This window comes from Corvus brachyrhynchos, unplaced genomic scaffold (assembly GCF_000691975.1).
Source record: "Corvus brachyrhynchos isolate BGI_N302 unplaced genomic scaffold, ASM69197v1 scaffold17, whole genome shotgun sequence".
Lineage (NCBI taxonomy): Eukaryota > Metazoa > Chordata > Aves > Passeriformes > Corvidae > Corvus > Corvus brachyrhynchos.
This window is the reverse complement of record NW_008240046.1, coordinates 16,947,677-16,953,880: the sequence shown is the minus strand read 5'-3', so window position 1 is coordinate 16,953,880 and position 6,204 is coordinate 16,947,677. Positions and strand designations below refer to the sequence as shown.

Below are 6,204 nucleotides of genomic sequence, written 5' to 3'. Positions count from 1 at the left end.
ATAAAACTTTTTGATGTTCGCTCTGCTAATTGCCGAGCTCCTCTTTTAGGATTGGCTGCCCCTCCGCATCCCTAATGTAATTAAAACAAGGGGGGAAAAATTATCATGGAGGCAGAGGTTAATGCAAGTGTTTAGCAGATGCCTTATAGTAAAATCTGCATTAAAAAATTTGAAAAAAACCCAAACAACAAAACCCCCCCTACAAACTCATTAAAACTTAAATATCGGATAATCTCAAACCAGGTACAGTATGGATCCAAGAAGTTTCTTGGCAAAAGTCTATGTGAGAGCTTGATAGGCTCGGAGGTTGCTTTGGCAAAGTGTTTTGTGCCGGTCCGGTAGAGGAACAAATAAAACCGGCTTCGGAGGGCACTTCATCGATGCCCGATTGCAACAGGCCTGCCCCAGCAGCGCTCCGGCTTATATTTGTATTGCTGGTTAATACACACCACCAGATCACTAGTTTCCGTGAGGAGGGAGGCGAAGCTGCTCTGCCTTGCCTGTCACCAGACTTGCGACCCGGGTTCGCATGGGCTGGCTCCGACTGCGCGCCTGCTGACTGACCGAGGGAGCGGAGCGCTCGGGACTTGGAGGGGGATGGTATTTTCTTCCAGAAAGAATAGTTTTGAGACATTAACAGTAAGTTTCGACTCTAACTGATTCTTTTCCAGCTTGCTGCCTACGCCTATGCACCTCCACCAGCCTTCACCCGAGTGACTTATGTGCCTCAAATCGGTTTTATGCTTCTCTAACTGGTACTATCGGTAAGTAACCGAATATTTTTTACAGCATGTTCCGAGCTAATTTTCTAGCTTCTACTAACAAATGTATAAATATTTCTCAGCACCTGCTTCTGAAATAAAAAAGACCAGCATCTGCAGAAAGCAGGTTTAGTTATCGAAAGGGAGCAGTTAAATGTTCGCTTAACGGCCAGGCCAAGGACGAAATCTCCTGTAGCTATTTAGGTGCTTTGCTTTGGTAAGCTTGAAGATATTACAAAAGAAAAATGAATCTCAAGCTGTAACTCATGGATAGCTGGGAGGCGAGGTGCATTTGTTGTCATCCTCAAATGGAGCCGAGCATTACTAAATAGCTGCGAAATACCAAATAGCCACCCTTATTTGTGCTGGCTGATGCCTAGGCTGATTCGGCGTATATTACAATGCCGTTCTACAATATAGGCAGTGTGGAAAACTGTGTCAACAGGAGCGGAGAGGTCATAAATTAAAGAAAGAGAAAGATAGAGATGGAGGAGTCGGCGAAAGAAGGCAGCAAGAACTCTGGTCCAATTTCTGCAGCAGCTTAATGCGCTCTCCGGCCCCTCTGCAGAGGCTGTGGGGGTTCCTCGGGGGAAGCTCTGGGTGGTGGGAAGAGGGCGAAAAGCAACTCAATGCTCGGGGAGAGGAGGCAGGCTGAGCTCGGGCGGTTCCGGCGTGGAGAGGACTGCCGACAGTGCACGGCGGCTTGTTGGGGCCCGGGGGCTTTGCCAGTGGGTCTGCGGGCTCTCGGCAGGGAGTGCCCTGCAGGGAGTGGACGGTCTCCGCGGATGAGGCCGTCCGCCAAGGAGCAGCCTGCTGCGGTACCAGGGAGCTGGCCTCGTCGGAGAGCTGCTAAAGGCGAAGCAAAATGCCGGCCCCGCGGTTCGGCAGGACGGGGAGCGTAGAGTCGGACCTAGAGAGGAGACGTGCACGGAGCGCAGACACGCAGGGGTATGTTTTTATAGGCAAATACACATATGCGTGAGCGTCTGGGTGTAAACTGAGTACGAAAACGAAAAACTAGTCCAGATGTAGAATTGATGTACATACACATACATCTCACATGTACGCACACATGCTTGTAACCAACTGATGAATATCTGTTATCTATATATGGACAAGCAGAATCCTATATATTGTGTTATCCTAAGGAAATAATGTGTCTGCAGCGTGGATTTTTAAATGTAAGGAAGGCCGTGGGCAGACCGTGCAGGCAGAGCCCTGGAGGGGCCAGGCAGAGTGTCCCTGCGGCTCGGGATGGGATGTCTGCAGGGCGCAGCCTGGAAATCCACCCAGTTTCTGCAGCGGTTCTCCAGTTTTGTTTTGCTGCTATATATTCTTGATGGGAAGAAGAAGTGGACATTGTCAAGGCCGGAAAGTTATACTGGCTTGCAAACGGGCGTGTGTTTCTTTACATTCTCCCTGTTTGTGTACGAGCTTTCCGATACACCGCAGGTTAGACTGCAGCTGTGACGGTCTCTGTGACAAGACATTACGGCCACTCCGATAACATCTCCAATGATGAAGGAAACGGAAAACACGAGACAGAGAAAAAGTAATAAAATATACAGGAGATATCTATCAGAACACCAGTCTCCAAAGCTAGCATCATGATTGCTTAATTAACTTTGGAGAAAGAGGGTCTCTAGATAAAGCACCCAGAAGGATCTTATATATACATATTTTCCTCCTATCCCAGCAGATATTTATGAGTTTTATAAAGCGAGTTTTAAAGCAAATGCAACTCTCGTGCCCTCCCTCAGCTGTTAAATATTCAGGATTCCGATAATGGGTTGTAGCCTTTTCTTTTTGATCCACGAGTTGAAAAACGCTGCAGCTCAAAGTACCTTTCCCAATACGATACTCAAATTCTACTAAAAAGCACCAGCATTTTGCCAATCTTACACTTATTGATTTGATTAGATTTTTTTTTGTGCACAAATCATATGCTGGGAAAAAAAAAAAAACCAAACAAGAAAAAACCCCAGAAAATAAAAAGAAACCCTAGTCTTATGTCACTTTTTTTCCCTGCCAAAATAGTTGCATGTAAGGCGGCGATTTATCTGGACTCTGCTGCCAAACAGGACTCTCCTAGCTTGCGGTAATAAATAAAATTTGGTGGAGACTTTGCCGAGGCTGGTATTCTCTACCCGCTTTCTAAAATTTATTTTATTTTTTCTGGAGTTGGTATGTGGGGCTGTATGGGTAGGTTTTGCCCCGCGGTTGCTGCCTGTCCAGCCCCGCAGAGCCGCCGGGGCCACCCGCTGCCCTGCCCCGGCGCTCAGTCGCCGCCGGGCCGCTTATCGCCAGGTCACTTCTCTCCTCCCGGCCAAGAGTAGGGTGGGAGTTGGGATAACAGAACAATAGAGCTGTGCTCCCCCCTCCTCCCCCCGGGCTTGTGTGAATTAAGCTAAATTGCAAATTAACCTAATTTCTCCGAATCAGTCGGGGAAAACCGTATGGAAACGGGGAAGAGATGCCGACGCTGGGTGGTCGGAAACCCACATCTGCTGGGGACTCCGGGGCTGGCTGACTGGGAACACTGCAGCCACACCGGGCCAGGCCCTGTGAGGAGCAGGCCAGGGGCAGAGAGGCGCCTCACCGGTGCCTAGGCTGCGAGCCCACTCATTTGCTTCTTTACCGCACCTTCCTTTTGAGGAGGGTCCGAAATCGGTGGGACGATTATGGGGACAGGGCAGCGGCGGGAGCCGCAGTCACCACTGAAGTGCCTGGTACCGACGCCAGACCTACCCACCCCTGCTCCGTGCAGCAGCTCCGGGATCTCCCTTCATAATTTTCATTAAAGCAAAGAAACAATCAGACAAACGAAAGCACCCCAAGGGCACCCCGTCCTTTGCTTTTGAGGCGCTGCCCTGGCCGGGCAGCCCCCTCGGCATCTCTCCTTCCCGCAGCTCCCTAAGTGCCGGGGTACCGATTTCCTCTCCTTTCGCCCGGCTGCCCACCACATCACTCAACCGCCCGGTGCACGGCTTGAAAAGCCGAGACGGGTTTGAATTTATAGAGTGCATGATGTCATTGACCCGGGACCAAACGTATCAGAAAGGGGTATCATTCTAGGATGGATTTGGGGATGCCAGAGCATCGCGTGTCCCAGGGGTGCCACGCGTCCTCTATCCGGGCAGTCGCTTAGGAATTCGTGAAAGAACACAAACACGCAAGAAAAGGGATTTTTGAAAAGACGCACGGAGAAATATGATTTGGAGGTCAACCTGTCAGTGCGGGTTAATGAAAAGGACTTCTGCCTAATGGGTCTGGCTTGCACCCTCTCTTGTGCTTACACAACCTGAATTGCAATGCCCAGGGCAGAGGGCGGGATCGGGCCCAGCAGGCCCGAATTAATCGCTGCCCTTGGAGGTGGAGGAACCCTGGTTTACATTACTATTATCGGTAATGAACGCCCACATATTTCAGGCATGATAATCTCCCAGCCGTGTGTATACAGAAAAAAAAAACCAAAAACCAAAAAGACAAAACCAAAAACCGAAAAGAAAAGAAAAAAAGAAAAAAAGGAAGGAGAAAAGATCGGGGATGAGAAAAACTCAAGACACTGACCATTTCGTAAGTCACAATGATTGGCAGTAAGTGCAGGACCCTACGCGTTTTACCACTGCATGTGCAAGCAATTATTCAAGGATTGCTTATATTTGTGACTGAAGATCCAGAGTTGCATTTAGACCCTGGACAGGAATCAGGGAAAGAAAAGCAAAACATTGCGAATTCCAACCAAGACCCCTTCTTTGTCAGAAGAATGGTAGTAAAGACCTTACAAAATTCTACAGTGTCTCTATTTATTGGAATTGTTACATAGATCTCCTGTACATGCACATGTATAAACACGCACACGCATGCAGACAAACACACTGTTTTTCCACTTAATATTTGTTTGTATTCCCGGGAAAGAGCATCTTAAGCTGCTCTTGAGCTCGATGCTGATGAAATAGCTCGCGAATGTAATTGCCTTCATTAACGAATATTTTGTCCTCCAGCATCTGAAGTTCAGACGGTGGAGGAAGAAGAAGGCTAGGCTGCCATCGTTTTGTGTTTGGGTTGACAAAAATCAACACTTCTATTGTCATTCTTCATGGAAAGTCTCCATTTAAAGAGGCTGGGGTTTAAGAAGCCTTCATAGATCAAAGGTAACCTCGCTTGGCTTAAGAGAGAAGTCCCTCTGGAACAGTGAAAATTAGCTGCAATTTGGCCCTAACTACACGCCCCAAAATGTCGGTGTCGTCCTGCTGGTGTCCCCCGCGCCGTATACCTGCTGCACTGCACCCCGCTCCCGCTTGCCCGGGATCGGCTGCAGCACACGGGCTTGTCCGAAAATTCAGCAGCTGAGTCCTACAAATGTCGGCTGCACACTTGTTGCAAGCATCAGCCCGTACCGCAATTCCTATATGCGTATCTCGGTGTAATTGATCTGGCTGAGTGAGGTCTTTTTGGTAATTTGGATACACCAAGTCTCCAGTTAATGACATATAATCAGCCTTTAGGTCACTTGGTCATTCTCTTATTACAAACCCCTCCTGCTCTCTCTGATCTCCTTTCAAACTAAATTTCACACAAACAAATAAAGCAAGACAGGGACAAGTCCTTAAAATGCAAGAGTGAAATATTGGAGAATTGCTCGTGGGGAACTATAAACATTTTAAAAAGAAAAAACCGAAAAGATAGGACAGAACATCTTATCGAGAAAGAGAGCATTGTGTACAAAACATGGAGGGAAAACCGGTCTGGCTTGTGTTAAACGTGACATAAAATTAAAATAAAATAATTACAAACAGAAACAGCATAATGTAAACAGAATACAGGAGGAGACTTTACTAGAAACGCATGGCCGCGTACCGTAATTTGTTCGTGCAGATGATACAACCTATCTGTGGACACACAAAATGTTTGTTTGCTGCGCTTTAGCAAGAAGTAAATTTCTTTACTCTTCTTTTCAGGAAAGTTAAGAAGCCGGAAAATGGAGAATTGAGTGTCATGTGCCTCCCCAGATCTGCAGGGAAACGGAGCAGCGGCCAAAAGGAGCGGGTGTAAATGCGACAACAAAAATAAATACTTTATATCACCGTGCAGAACTTATTTTACTAAGTCAACACTTTTTTTTTCTGCAGCTCACCTTTTCTTTCCTCTAGGGAGAGACAATGCTCACTTTTTATTAGGTGTTCCCTAAAAGTTTATTTTGATCCCCGTCCAGGTGTGTATGTATATGTATGTGTATGTATGTATATATATATAAAATATATAAAAAAGTATATACATATATACATATGTATATAATCAACAGGCTAAGGGTCATGTATGAGCAGAGGCTGGTGCGGTGACCGGGAAGAAGGGTGATCAGATGCTCTAGGTGAGATCTCAGGGCCCTACAGGCTGCAGGCAGCTCATTGCAAACCGAGTCCCGTTTTCGGAGCTAAAGTCG

The 6,204-nt window shown here is 47.2% G+C and overlaps 1 long non-coding RNA gene across 1 annotated transcript; it reads left to right on the top strand.

The window, feature by feature from the left end:
• The first annotated feature begins 15 nt into the window (after positions 1 to 15).
• On the top strand, positions 16 to 5,861 carry LOC108449161. The gene is made up of 4 exons (XR_001865295.1): positions 16 to 243; positions 672 to 764; positions 4,766 to 4,915; positions 5,723 to 5,861. It is a non-coding gene; the product is annotated as an uncharacterized LOC108449161 (long non-coding RNA).
• The last annotated feature ends 343 nt before the right edge of the window (positions 5,862 to 6,204 follow it).